The sequence below is a fragment of the Medicago sativa genome, chromosome 5, assembly GCF_051527215.1.
Source record: "Medicago sativa cultivar Bolivia chromosome 5, Bolivia_mono, whole genome shotgun sequence".
NCBI lineage: Eukaryota > Viridiplantae > Streptophyta > Magnoliopsida > Fabales > Fabaceae > Medicago > Medicago sativa.
The window spans coordinates 65,189,550-65,205,522 of NC_140753.1; the positions used below are offsets into that span (position 1 = coordinate 65,189,550).

General features: G+C 32.8%; 3 long non-coding RNA genes across 3 annotated transcripts; all 3 read left to right on the forward strand.

The window, feature by feature from the left end:
- Positions 1-324: 324 nt before the first annotated feature.
- On the forward strand, positions 325-1,653 carry LOC146924040 (uncharacterized). The gene is made up of 3 exons (XR_015010025.1): positions 325-752; positions 1,026-1,164; positions 1,280-1,653. It is a non-coding gene; the product is annotated as an uncharacterized LOC146924040 (long non-coding RNA).
- Positions 1,654-1,658: 5 nt separating this feature from the next.
- On the forward strand, positions 1,659-3,370 carry LOC146924041 (uncharacterized). The gene is made up of 3 exons (XR_015010024.1): positions 1,659-1,949; positions 2,042-2,457; positions 2,816-3,370. It is a non-coding gene; the product is annotated as an uncharacterized LOC146924041 (long non-coding RNA).
- Positions 3,371-6,642: 3,272 nt separating this feature from the next.
- Positions 6,643-9,107, forward strand: LOC146924042 (uncharacterized). Its single transcript, XR_015010026.1, has 5 exons — positions 6,643-6,781; positions 6,914-7,023; positions 7,341-7,511; positions 7,803-8,115; positions 8,689-9,107. It is a non-coding gene; the product is annotated as an uncharacterized LOC146924042 (long non-coding RNA).
- Positions 9,108-15,973: the final 6,866 nt, after the last annotated feature.

The window sequence follows — 15,973 nt, forward strand, 5'->3', positions numbered from 1 at the left end:
GTAGTTCAAGCATACATTCAAAACCAAAATATTCTGAAAGACTAATGTATCACGGTTCACAACATTGTTTAGTTAATGCCACCGAATTAATAAGGTCTGATTCCAAAAAACAAAATTCGAAATTAAAATCTTTATATCTAATCCTAGCTAACACTCCAACCCTAATTCTAACCCTAAACCTAATTGATTTAGGCGCCAATTAATGTTGACCGTTGATTTCAATCAAAATATATCTGACGGTCGAATTTGAATTGTTGCCTACCACCATATTGTTTGTTTCCAACGCAAATAATAGTTGTTGCCATTTAATGATAAATGTATTTCCAATGCACCACTTATTATCTTAGGCGGAACATGATTCCAATGAACCAAAAAGGCTTCATCTCAATTAACTTTGTTCATTTTCCAATTAAAAAATAAAATCAACATTTTCCTTCAAACTCTGAGACCCATTTCACCTCTTCCCCTCTCGACACCTCCACCGTCTACTCTTCATCCAAAACTTCTTTGGCGTCTTCCACTTTCCTCACCTGCACACTCGAAGAACCAAACAACCCTCAAACGCAACACCCATCGTTGACCGTTCGTCCTTCTCAACGTCTCTTTCACGCTTAGTTCATCTTCCCAAAATTCTCATGCATGTCACCCCATTGGATCATTCGCTCGCTTAGTTTTATTGCATCACGCCGAATCATCATTTCCGATCTCCACTCCGTCATCTTAATCATGATTCTATCAGTCGGCTTTTTTTGGTACGCCTGTTTTTTATTTTGCTTTGTCCTTGATTTTGCTTTTATCATTTTGAGTAGCATAGTTTTAGTATAATATCAAACTTATTCTTTGTACCTGCTTATCTAAATAGTTTGAAGCTTTTTTTTAATAGTACTTTCAATTGCACACATGGGTCTCCTTGATTCTTTTTTTTTTTATCATATTTGCAACACTTGATGATTTTTATTATATGCTTTTGAAGTTTTCTATTGTTTTCCTTCTGAATTACATGAAAGAAGATATGTTTTTGGCAGAAGCTTGATTGAATGACTGACATTTGCGCTGCAAAAATCGTCGTAGAGAGACCAGCAGTGGAGAATCCGGGTTTCAACGAAAACGAGACACAACGAAGATATGCACATTTCATTGACATGTATGCCTCCTTGATGAAGGGTAAATCCTACCTCCGTATTTTTGGTGCGCCATGACAATTACATAATATGGCCGTATCTTATTTTTGTAATTCTTATGTTATTTGTATAGTAATTGTTTTGAATTTAACTATCAGGTACGTGTTCGGTGCATCCTCACATTTGTTGTTAGTGAAATATATGTTGCTATTTGGAGGATAGATGGCCCTTAAAAGCATTCACTTTGATGAAAACTATTTTGCATTTTAATTGATGTGTGTTTTGAGGTGTGCTAAGGCTGTTATTTTACAACCAAACAAGCTATTTGTAGTTAAAGTAAGATTTGAGTTTTGATATCTAATTTTTGTTTACACTTCCAATTTCATTCTTGCATGAGCTTTGTTTCAAGATTGATCAATTTCATAGTTAAAGAAGATAAGGTAATCATGGAGTCAAAATATGCATCAACTACCCATTCACACATCTCCATTTTCCTGTTTCAACATTGATCAACTATTCAAGTTCCTCACGCTCAAATGAAAGGGTTGTATGATGTTTATTTTAGTTTGATATGCCTTCATATAGTTTATATTGAACTTAAAATTCAGTTTCTATTTTTTTTTCTTTGTTGAAGGAATTCATGTTACCTTTTAGACATGTCAAATTGAGTAGCTTGGATGATCTGCGATTGATGAAGATGGTAATTGCATCAATACTACATCAAATGTGGTATATAAAGAAGTTTTCCGCAATGTGTAGTTTGTTCAATGTCTATGGTGAAAACTGTTTTGCTTTTTTGGCTGACCTGCTGCTTTGCCATGGATATAGGTAAATGCGAAACTGAAATACAACAAACTGTTATATAATATAGTCGTACTATGATGTGATTAATTTATTTGGTTGTTTCCGTATTTGTGCAGGTGAATTCAGTTTATGTATAATCATGGAAAATCTCACTCATGATATCAACCACAAAGGACGGAAAATGATGGAGTCCGATTGTGATGTCTCTTTTCATAATAAGGATGTTATTATTATTGATGACGACGATGATGATGATGATGATGATGAAGAGGACATAGAAGGCAGAACTATATTAGAGGAGAAAGTTCTTGAAATACATGGCATGGCAGACAACAACAATGCAATGGAAATTGACATTGGAGCGAATGACAATATGCATTCCAATTCCTACTGATATAGAGCACAAACAAGATGGGATTGAATTCAACCAGGAAGGGATTAATGCCGATCAAGTAAATGATGATGTTTCCTTGATTGAATTGTTCACACATGATCAAATAACTGAACAAGTCTGAAAAAGCAATTTGTTCAGGTTAGTATTCCACCTTCCTAAAAAATTTATGATGTGTTTTCAATTACCTTGATCTATTTAGGCATTGCCCGTTCTTCATCACATTCTGCTCTACATGTATTATGTCTCCCATTTTCATATTATTTCAAGTAGCAAGTAATATGAATTGAGTTTTAAGATAGTTTTCTTTGATTGCGATATTTCATTTAGAGAATATTGTTTGCCGATTCAGTCCCATCTGAAAGAAAGAAGTATCTCCATGGGATATCAAATCAATATACTACTTTATGTGATGACGATGATGTACATATCCTAATAAATATTGGGAGTTGGTCCTTTGGAGATGCTAATTTTATAGAAAATTGTGTTTTTGTTTCAGGTAAAACTTATTCAGAAGACAATGGAATAGAAAGTTTTCTGTGGTTAGTGAGACAAAAGCTTTGAGGTTGTGACTGGTGCGGTTTTCGGACGGCAGACTGTTGTCTGTGGTTCAACTGTGTTGGCAGTGGTGATGTGTTGCAGTTTGATACCTATGGTTTTCCTTTTTTAGCTTTGGGAGAGACTGTTGCATGGGACTTTGGTTTTGTTAGGGAGCAGATTTTCTGCCTGGGCTTTTCGGTTATCAGTACTGTGGGGAGCCTTTCTAGCAGGCTTTGTGTTTCTCTCACAAGCTTAGCTTAATAAATCAATTAAGTTATGTACTATTAATGCACTACTTGACTATTATTGGGACCTAAGTCACCGTATTTTCATGTCATTGCAAATATGGACGAAATCCATCCATATTTTAAGCATTTTGTTATGATCAATTGTGGCATTTGTTCACCATTATTAATCACCGTATTTAGTTATTGTAATTATTCACGTGCAATATTGACAAGTTGTGTATCCAATTTCGTGGCTTAATCTATGTAGTTATTGAACGTATGTTAAATATACCGTATTAGCTTCTCAATAAATATATACGGTTATGTTAAATATACCGTGTTACCTTCACAATAAACACTTCAAATAGCGGATGATTATTTATTTCTTCAAGTAATAGTGTTCTCAACTATATATGACACGTGCGGCAGCACGGGTGAAAAGACTAGTTGGCAAGAATTTGAGAGGGAAATATATTAGGGTTAGAGGAGCGCTAGCGGCAATCGCTCAGACACTCTCTTAAAAACACTCGCTGACTAATGAAGACACGTCATCTGTTTTTTAAAACAATGTACCGGATGATAGGCTTAGGCGGTTTTTAGAATTATAACATTTTTTTATTTCTAAAACTTTATCGCTTTTTTATTACGGGTCATGTTAACTTGTGCCTTAGGGTACAAGTTAAGGAGTTTAAAATGAAAATTAAACGTAAATTTTATATTGAAAGTATAACTTTTGTAATTTTTACGATATTGAATTCATAAGTTCCAAGAAAAACTTTTTACATTTGCCTTCTTAACTTATGCCCCAAGGGCACAAGTTAACATTTCCCTTTTATTATTGAAACCCAAAAGCAAAGAAAGTTTGCATTTGTAATTACCCTTTCTTCTTCAAACACCATTCTAGATCCAAGTTCAACCGTTGGGCGGCGGTGGTGCTGTGATGGTTCTGTTCCAACGGGAGTTACACAGTCTAGAGAAAAGGGGTTTTTAGGAGAGTTATGTGGTGAAGAGAAAACGGGTTTTGATTGGAGTTATACAGTGAAGAAAAAAGGGTTTTGATGGTTTATTGAGCTGTCATGGAGATGCATTTTTTTGTTGTTTCTTTTACCAATTTTCTCAGAAGATCTTCTCACTATTGATGTCCAAAATAGAAGATCTTCTCTTGATAAAACATAAAAAAAAGAAAGGAGATTCAGTATTAAAAAGACCAGCTTTCATTGAACATTCCACTATGTAGGGGAAAGAGTGAGGTTAGTGGGTGTGAGACGGTTGATGGATAGCGGTGGTGGCGTGCAAGTGCAGTTGACAGAGAGAGAGAGAGAGAGAGAGAGAGAGAGAGAGAGAGAGAGAGAGAGAGAGAATGAGATGAAGGGAAACTGATAGGGTGACAGTGGTGGCTTCTGTTTTGTAAAAAAATAAAAAAAATAAAAAAAGAAAGAGAGAACCGGTTGCCGATTACAAGCCTAAAATATAGGGTGACGTGGATGTATAATTGGGAGAGTATACAAGAGAGAGTGCATAACCGGTTGACGCTAGCATTCCTCGTTGAAAATTGTTGTTGACACATTGCATAAGGTTGGGACACACATGTAAAATACAATTTTGCCCCCTCGGCAGTTAACTGCCGAGGAATTAAAAATCCGGCTGCAGTTAACTACCGAGGAAAACCTCGGTAGTTAACTACCGAGGAATGATACTGGTGTTTTTCGGATATCTTCTTCCCCCTCAAAGCAAGCATGATCATTCATGATAGGCCCCACAAAGCTTAAAAATTAATTCTCAACCATATCACTTGTGAATTCCATTTCAACACAAACAAGAATTTAGAGATATATATAATAATAAGCTTACACCACAACAAAATCGTTACTTCTACGGTTGAATTTGTTTTAATTTTTTTTTACTTTTATAAAAAAACATGATATGAAGATTCATTTTCTTAATGGCAGTTGTTAATCGAAGCAAGCATGGTGAAATTAACACAACAAACGTGAACGTGGATCTAAAATTGATAAACTTCATCATCATCCATTTGCGTCGAAGACATTAATAACTTGAAGATAGCAGAAACAACACAATACTTGACCAAGGCTAAGATGAGTTAGTCTCCTACAAAAGCAAGCTTATAATATAAACCAGTTTTTGTGGTTGTGAAAGAAAAAAAACAAAAAAAGGGATTGAAGTGGAAGAAGAAGAAGAAGAAGAAAGAGAAGGGTCTGTTTTCCTCGGTAGTTAACTACCGAGGTTTTTATAATATTGTTTTCCTCGGCAGTTAACTGCAGCTGGATTTTTAAATCCTCGGTACTTAACTGTCGAGGGGGCAAAACCGTATTTTACATGTGTGTCCAAGCCTTCTCAAATGTGTGAACAGCAATTTTCTTCCTCGTTAGGGTTAACCTCATAAGAATTTACTGCGGTACAATTAAAGGGAAATTCCTCTCAAAAAAAATTAGAGGGAAATTATTAGGTTTAGGGGTTGCTTAATCTAATAAACTTTAAGAATAAGTGATACTCCCTCCGGTCACTATTATAAGCAAAAGTTCACTTTTTAGATTCATTCAATAAATTATGTATGTGGTCTATATATAGACCACATACATCATTTATTGAATGAACTTAAAAAGTCAATTTTTACTTATAATAGTGACCGGAGGGAGTATGTTTTATAATGGCTTAGACTTTTTTTTTTTTTTTAGCAAAAGGGGTCCAAGTTCTTTTGTATTCATCAATTGCAAGAAGGAATGAAGTTTTTTTCACTACAAAGGTGAAAATTGGCTTCCATAGCCACATTGATGATGAGGAAGGAATGAAGGATTATTTCCTTTGGATCACTGTTCCTTTTGAAGCCATAACTCTCACTTTTAAGCTTAAAAAAAGAGAGAAAATCAAGAAAACAAATAATCAGCCTTTGTATTTGGTTTTCAAAAATTATTTTTTAAAATAATCAACTCTTCCTATAAATAATTACTTTGCAGCCAGTGTATTTCCTGTATTTCATGTTGTGCACACTTATATGTTGTAGTACTTGAAGTTTAAATAAGAACTCAATGAAAAGTATATTTTGATGGTTAATCCATGAACTTTAAGTGGCCTTCAGTCTTTTGTTTGTTATACGTAAGCATATAACAAAGTATGCATTACTTTGAATTTATGATTACATGGATGATACATGCAGGAATCCAGTGCAATTTTCGAAATCCTTCAGGAGAACATGTTGTGCTATCCTTAAATCGTACTGAGTGATGGTTTTGCTAATCCAGTGCTATTTTCGAAATCCTTTTTAATGTGTTATTCTTGAATACTGCAAGTTCTATTAATAAGTAGACTGATCAGACGTATGGTTAGCCCATTTGGATCACATATACTTTCAAAGAGAATTTGCAATCATGTCATTGAAATCCTATTAGACAATCATTACTTGAGAAATAGTAGTGGTCTTTCAAACTCTATAATCTTGATTCCAATTTGTTGTTAAACAAATGCATATTTCATTGTGAATAGTATACTATTAAATTATGTTCTCCTGTAGTTTCTTTAGCAAGTTATTTCCCTTCACAGTGTTGATGGTTTAGCAGATACATGGATGATACATGCAGGAATTGCATCAACATTATGAGGTGGGAGTTTGTACCCTTTTGAGCATAAATTATTTCCATTCAGAGCAGCCATCCTTTTCCACAAAGGTTCGTGTCTTTCAGGTAGACTAATCAATTCATCAATAGCAGTTATTCTTTGAGTCTGTCATGAATGGTGCAGCTGTTTGGCCAGTTTTGTATGATCTCAATTTTTGTTTCCCGGTAGTAACTGACGCCATTGATATTTTGTAGCAGGGGTGTTTTTGTCGAGTAGGCTGGAATGAAGTGTCTCATTTTTTTTTTTCATTTCAAGTTGCAGTCGCTCTTAACTCTTCTGCAGATTGGATACTTATAATATTGTGGAGGTTCCATTTGGAGTGATTTGCATCTCCCCTTTTATATAATATTTCAAACTTGCTTTCTTTGCTTCAACAGTACCTATAATATAATTCTTTCACCTTGATGGTTATCACAAGTCACAACTATATTTTTGCACTTAGTTGCTAAAACGTGGTGCATTCAACTAATTTTTCTACCAATATGTTGCTTCTATATCTTATGTCAGAATTCAGGAACACTTATTTACTTTCCAGATGTGGATTCTGTTTTTTCTTTTCTTTTTTGTTGTGTAAATTTTTCTTTTAGACGTCTTTCCTTATAGCTATATGTTAATCGGTGATAGGAATTTGCTAAGCTACTTGGGATTCCTGTACTGAAGGCTAAAGGAGAAGCTGAAGCACCATGTGCCCAATTAAATAGTGAAGGTCATGTAGATGCATGCATCACACCTGACTGTGATGCATTCCTCTTTGGGGTGAAATGCATTATAAAATCTTCCTATTCCAATTCAAAAGTAAATGACCATCTTCATTGTATTTTCTTTATATTTCATTTCATCCTTCAGCCATTATAACATAACCTTTGATTTATTTATTTGAATAATGTGGGTTGCATTTTCATAAGGTTATTTTATGTTTTTGTCAGTGTTTAGTGTTAGAATAGATGTGTCTTAAGCTGAGCCAAATTCTTCTATTTTATAATTTTTGATGATATTGTTGTCTTATCTGCTGTTCATAATAATATGCAATCAGTTTATATCTGCTACGTTGTTCTCTAATTAGAAATTAGATTTTCTTTGCAACAGCTTATATTATAAACAAACATTTATACGAGGAGTATAAATATATGCAAGGCAAAAAACGGCGAAAATCAAAACAAAAAAAGCGACTGTCACAAGACAACAGCCACAAGGCTTTCAAAACTAATATTTATTCACAGGATTTCATTTAAGATACTAACAGAGAAAACATATAAGATGTTTAGGTCAAAAAAATGCCCTCCTATGAAGTTTTTCATTAAAAAAAAAAATGACCTTCATGTTAATCTATTTGATGAGATGGATTTCCAATTGTCTTACGAGAAGACTGACTTCAGACGAAGTTAATTCTGGCTTTTTGGTAAGTGATCTCTTTTGTTAAATCATTATAATATCTTCAATTTAAGATTGGTTGTGGGTGGAACCGAATGGTTATGGCGCGAAGGATTCATGAAACCATTTTTTTTTTTTTACCATTGTTTGCTTTTAGGAAGTATGAGATGTAGTTTGGGGGTATTGACTTATGGACAAGCATTTTTAAAGTAGACTGTTTTGGTTTATGTATGACTGTTAAAGGTTTGTACCACCTATTTTGGTTTAATCTTTTGTTCTGATTTGTAGTGGGCTTAAGCAGCCACTAAAATTTGAATTAATGCTCAGTTCTGCTTTGTAGTGAGCTTAAATAGCCACAATGAGCTTAAAAAGCCACTTAGTGAGTTTAGTGTGTTTCACTCATATGACCTAAATGTTACAATTTGATTAACATCGAACTCATTTTGCAATGTGCTATGTTATGGTTGTTGATTTTCTGCATTTACTCTGTCATTGTTCTTATGTTGTAATGAAGTTTCAATTACATTATATTTAACATGCTTCTAATTTATTGTTGTTGTCTTCTGTTTCGGTCTACTGTGTGGTTTTTCCGTGTTGATAGCAGGTCTGCAGTCTTCTGTTTAAGTTGCTGCTGCTGGTTGTTTTCTGCTGTCACCAGTTGTTGCTGCTGCCAGCAGCTGCTGTGGTGCAGGATTGCGCGCGTTGGAGTGTTTGGGGGCTGGGTTTGATGCGGTGGTGTGGTATGCGTAGGGGGTCATTCCTATTGTCTGGTTGTTTTTTCCGGGTCTGTTTGGTTCGTTGTCTACCGTAGCATCACCCTCTAGCTTTAGGAGGCAGAGTTTTTCTGTTTTAGGAGTCCGGTGGTTTTGTGTTTTAGGTTTGGCGTTCCGCCTATATACGGCACCCTGTTTGTGTTGTTTTGTACCGTTTTCGTTTGCGCGGTTGGTTGTGCGGCTTGCACCCTTCTGTAGCTTTAATAAACTTTGTTGTTTCAAAAAAATAAATAAATTATTGTGCTTATATGTTGTGCCCATCATTGACCCGTGCGATAGCACGGGTCGCGCGATCTAGTAAGTATAACAAAACATATTACTAATAATGACATCCAAAGTTTGTTTGACATACGAACGTACTAAAGTACATTTTAGAATATTTATAGACCACATTTGATGTTGCCGGCCACCACAAAAAAAAAAAGTATTTTTTTTCTAACGAGTAAAAATAATTAAAGTTGCTAGCCAAGAATGGTCAACAATCAAATTAGGTTTAGTTGGTTTTTTATGTTGCTGAAGAAAGGGCAACCGAACAAGAACCCCCTAATCCGACTTAGGCAAATCTTTTCTAAGTTTAAAATGTTTCACAAAGGTTGGTTACATGAGTGTCAAAATCAGTCAAACATACATGAAACTTTAAAATTCAGCTGTATAAGACCCATGTTCCATGTTTTAGCTCCCATGAACTAAAACATCTATTTGTACAAAACATGATAAAAAGTGGCAAGGGATGCGTTGATAAAAGGAACAATAATGTGTCTCAGTTGGCAGGAACAATACATAATACAGTCAAGGCAAACACAGAATACTATGTACATCTGTAACAGATAGAAAACACAAACCACTCGTTAGAATAGTCGAATAAGGTGAGTCAGAGTCATATTTCATAGGTTACAATGTTCTTTTTAGTAAGATTAATTTTGATTATAGAAAACCCTTGATTATAAATTAAAACAAAAATAAAATATTAAAGGTATCAAGATATGGAATGGAGTAACAGTTTCGGGTGCTATGACTCTCATGTCCCAAGAAAAATCTACCACTGGTTTGCACAAATCATGAAAAAATGAATTAAATCGATAAACACATTTCAAATAGAGAACATGAAAAATAGAGAACATGAAAAAACAAAATATGAAATACAATTATATAAAGTTCTATGAAATATTTTGTGAAAATATGAATTTTTTTTAATTGTATTTTTAAATAAACCGATCAACCGAACCAAACCGATCTAGTTTGGTTTGGTTCATGGTTTTTCATTTCAAGATCCGTGAAATCGATGAACCAATCCGATGATAACCACACTCCTTATTTTACTAATATTATCCTACCTCACACAAACTTATGGTTAGGCCCAAAATTAAACATAAAATACTTTTTAATTCATTCACTTTCTCTCATCTTCATCTCATCTCATTAGTTCATTTCTACTAAAAAAGAAACCCTAGTCGTCAACCACACCAAACCCATTGTTCATCGCTATTGGTCACTGCTGAGATCGTTTATCTCTTGGTTAATTTTATCATGTTTATGTCATTGATTTATACTCATTATATTTCATTGTTTTCCATGTTCGTTTTCTATGCCATTGATTTATACATGTTACGTTATATGTCATTGTTTAGTGAAGATTAGAAAAAGTTATTCAAAAAAGAAAGCATTTGCGATTTGCGTAAAATTTTGATCATGTGTGATGTCACTGATGTGTATTGATAAAAATTGGAATAAAACTATAAAATATATATACTACTCAATAAAAAGTGCATCCCTAAAAAAAAATTCACACATGTATGCATAACTTTTTATTTGTTGGTTCAGAAATAATTTTATAAGTTTTAGAGATTTAAAAATATTAGAGATTAACACTAATCAATTCTAAACTGATTTTTGTGTTTGTTGATGAATGATGCACATATAGATCATAAATGAATGAAATATTTGAGTTTGATGAAGTTGTTTTTGAAGAATGATGGATGAATAAATATTGGATCATGTGTATGAAGTATTGAATAAAGTTAGTTATAAAAAGTTGTTTGAAAAATAGAGAACATGAAAAAACAAAATATGAAATACAATTATACAAAGTTCTATGAAATATTTTGTGAAAATATGAATTTTTTTTAATTGTATTTTTAAATAAACTGATCAACCGAACCAAACCGATTAATTTGGTTCGGTTACTTTTTTGAAAAACAGTGAAAACCGAACCAATCCAAACCAATGAAGGTTTCATCGGTTCAGACATTTATTTGATTGAAAATCAATCCAATCCGAACAGTTACACCCCTACAGAAGGAGGAAAACCATGTGCGATCTGTCTGAAGGTTTTTATTACTTGCCTCTAAGAGCCATTCCACATTAATTGTATGTTTGTTCTTTATTTGAAGGATCGCATATTCATGTGGAATAAATCATGATATTCAAATGGCATTGGCACATTCGATAAGATGTTTTAGATGTCCTTTGAATTAGGGACATACCATGTGAGTATGTGATTAGTCTAGAGTTTTTTTTTCTAAAATTATAAGGGCAAAATTCACTCACGCCTGTTGAAAAATGTAAATTTACAAATCAAGTATAATTGAACTCATGTGATTAATAAGCTCAACAAAAGACGGGTTATTCAGAAGAACTAAGTTTGATTCTTGAATAGAACAATTTTATCATATTTTATTTACTTCTCGACGAAACTTCGACAAAAAAACATATAAAATTGCATTTTTTTTGAACAAACGATCTCAGCGGTGACCAATAGCGATGAACAATGTGTTTGGTGTGGTTGACGACTAGGGTTTCTTTTTTAGTAGAAATGAACTAATGAGATGAGATGAGATGAAGATGAGAGAAAGTGAATGAATTAAAAAGTATTTTATGTTTAATTTTGGGCCTAACCATAAGTTTGTGTGAGGTAGGATAATATTAGTAAAATAAGGAGTGTGGTTATCATCGGATTGGTTCATCGGTCTCATGGATCTCGAAATGAAAAACCATGAACCAAACCAAACTAGATCGGTTTTGATTGGTTCAGATCGGTTTCAAACCGAACCAAACAAGGTCGGATATTTTTTGGGTTTGGTTCGGTTTGGACTTTCGATTTCGATGGTTTTGTCCAAACCATTTACACCCCAAAGCTTCTGGATAGGATTTAAGTTTAACATAAATTAGTTTAGGGGTATACATTATTTTACTTTTCACATATAGTAATTATGTTAATTCAATTCTATGTTCTATTTGGCTGTTCTACTTTATATAGGACATTAAGACAACTTCTGATCTAAGGTAATTTTTTCAACAAAAAAAAATTTATACAATGTTAAAGATAACCACAAACTTTATGAAAATTTGCAATAGAATTACATATAGTCTAATAATGAGAGAATTTTAGATTAGAACATAAATTACGTTATATGAATAGAATTTTTTTTTTTGTGGTGGCCGAGATTTGAACCCGGACCTTGCATCTATTATGCAATATACATATTAACTGAGTTAAACTCACGAAGACATACTAATAGAAGATTTAACTATTTGTATCTGGAGCTGTGAATTTATGCAAACTTCCAAAATTCATTTCATTACACATATATAATTTGAAATGGTGAAAAACTACATGAGGCTAAAGAGCGCTACTCATATAAACCCTACACACAAATCACAAATATTTAAGCTTGCTTCCTTTCAAAAACTACATTTTTTTAAGAGGCAAAAACTACATTTTCTAAAAACAATTTTTATCATTTATTAGGAGAGATCAACCCTTAAATGAATCTCAATTACTTCAAAAATCTACATGCCGTCAATCTATTTTAATCAAAGGTTAATAATATTCTCTAAATTGACTCACGCTAATGGATACTACCTAGTCAACGAATTCATCAGGTTAATAATATTTCACTTGCATCACATTAGATTGATGAAACATCTCAACAAAGGTACCTACCTAGTGGTGAAGGAGATGAATGAAAATCATAGATCGCGAAAGAACGAATGAATGAAGACAGGAGAAGCATATGGTGTATGCTTAGGTCAATTAAGTAGAGCCATTGGATCAAATGAAACCAAAGGATAGAATTTGGTGTCAAAATAAAGTTTGAAACCTTATGTCAACATATCCTATCTCACACACACACACACACACACACACACACACACACACACATAGGGGCTGTTAACTTGCATTCACCTAAAAACACTAAGGTGCAAGTTAACAAGTTGCACCTATTTGTACTTTACTAAAACACTTTTTTGTCTATATTAAACTTTATTTTAATTAAAAGGACATTTTTGTAAATAACATAAATAATATTTGTTTATAATAGAAAAACATGGGTGTTTTGGTAAATAACTAGTAGGTGCAGCTTGTTAACTTGCACCTATTTGTACTTTACTAAAACACCATTTTGTCTCTATTAACCTTTATTTTAATTAAAAGAACATTTTTGTAAATAGCATAAATAATATTTGTTTATTATAGAAAAACATGGGTGTTTTGGTAAATAGATAGTAGGTGCAGCTTGTTAACTTGCACCTTAGTATTTTTAGGTGGGTGCAAGTTAACAATATATATATATATATATATATATATATATATATATATATATATATATATATATATATATATATATATATATATATATATATATATATGATACAAAGTGATCTTGCATACACATTATGGTTTGACAAAAAAAGATGTAAGTCATTAGACTTAAACCAAATCTCAACCATTAATTCCAGTTAATCAAGTGCTATTAATTCATAATATATCTAATTAGAACACCAAAAACGGTGACATATGTGATCCGTCTCCTTCATCTTCTCTAATCTTGTTTCTTCGAATGCTACCACTTCTCGTTGTATTGTTCTATATCCACCAATCCTAATTCTTTCAATTTTTCCCATGATCAGATTCTTTGTATTTATTTCATTCTTATCAAATGGTTGTCAATTAATCTATCACCCTTTCAAATAAAATGCTTATTCTACCTATAGAAGTAAGAACAATAAGATCGTCTTCTATTCTCCTTCTGCACGATGTATTGTATATTCAATGATGAAGGAGACGGATCAAAAGGTTGCCAATAAAATTTGATGTCTGTTAGTGCTTTGCTAATTGATTATCAATGATCGGCACCATCAAAGATATCAAGGAGATAGATCACATGTGCCACAGTTTTTGGTGTTCTTTTACTTGGATATATTATGAATTATTAGCCACTTGATTAACTGGAATTAATGGTTGAGATTTATACCTGGTGTCAACTGATCCTGCATACATATATATATATATATATATATATATATATATATATATATATATATATATATATATATATATATATATTAGTTTGCTAGGATACACCTACTAGTTTTTATTAAGGTGTGTTTTAGCAAAGATATAACTAAAAAGTTGTTAAATACATCTTAAGGTGAATGTTGCTAAAACACACCTTCTTAAAAAATAAGTGGGTGTATGTTAGCAACTCCTATAGGCATTTACAAGAATACACCCAGTTATTTTTTAGAAGGTGTGTTTTAGCAAGTTATAACTAAAAAGTAGTTAAATGCACCTTAAGGTGTAACTTGCTAAAACACTCCCACATAAAAACCACTGGGTGTGTTCTAGCAAATCTCATATATATATATATATATATATATATATATATATATATATATATATATATATATATATATATATATACAAAGTGATCTTGCATACACATTATGGTTTGACAAAAAAAGATGGCCACTCAACCCCCGACCAGGGCCCACAGAAGATTGACGTAATGAGCTGAGGCAAAATTATGCTCTAGTATACGAGGCTTAAGATGTTTGGTGCTTATAGTAGACGAAGCTTAACCACCTTTCAAAGAATAAAGCTTAACAACTATATATGTATCAACTAATTCATATATATAAGGTTACTAGTAGCCCGTGTATATTCTTCTTCCCTTCCTTCCTCTCTTTCTTTTATTTTTCACATGAGTTGAATGGCCTATGGTATACATTTGGAGGCATGAACATGAAACACATGATATATTAACTTCCATTTATTGGTTTTGTTCGACGATAGTACGAGTAAGAATTGATTTTAGGGTTTGCTGGCTTAGGAGTAAAAAGACCTAACTTGCTTTTACATTGTGTGGGGTATATTACTTTGATTTCAACATTTATTTGTCAATCTAACACTATGCAATATTGTAGTTGGGTATCACTTTCAACCAAACAACACAAGGGATTTAATTAAGAGTGAATAATATTCCAGTCCTTGGCAAAATATCTGACCTGGGTCTCTCATAAAAACATTGTAGCTTTTAACCGAACATTTATCGAAACATTGTTTTTTCTTATGGTATGTACTATTTTTTTCACCATCGATTTCGTTTTTGTCATCTTGTTGCTATGTTATGTAATCGAATTAAAAGATAATATTCGTGATCTTAACTCAGTTGTTAGAAACATTGCATATTAATTATATGTAGGGGCAAGGGTTCAAATCTTTGACACATAACGGATCTTGAGTTTTTTTGTTCGGGGTGTCCAATATCTACGAAATATATATTAAACAGTTTCTAAAATTTAGCAAAACTATGAGCTGGTGTAGTGGCTCAGCTGCTTGAATATATGTTGCTTGAATATAACATGAATATAACATGTAGTGGTTCAGTTGCTGACACCTCACTTCTCCTTATTTAAAATATATGAGCTCCAATCACTAGAATACTTGACAATAAAAATAATAATTTAGCCCTACACTTGATTTAAGCTCCTAAATTGTATTTTCTTCCTCAATTAACTAAGCTTCTAATTCAATCACATAAGTACACAACATGGTGGAATGATTCTGTCAAAAATAAAATAAAATGGTGGAATGACATTGTAGGTGAAAACATTACATTTGGCAAAGAAGGAAAACAATTCTTAGATGAAGATTTGGTTAGAGTTCTTAATTTATTTCTGTGATAGACTAAACTTTATATTTTTTAACGGGAGATTAAATTGAATCTTGGATTTTTAGTTATAGGGACTTTAAAGAGTCTTGTCTCTTTTAATGCTCTTTATTATTCTATGCTTATGATCTTCCTCCATTCATGGATATGTGACTGTGAC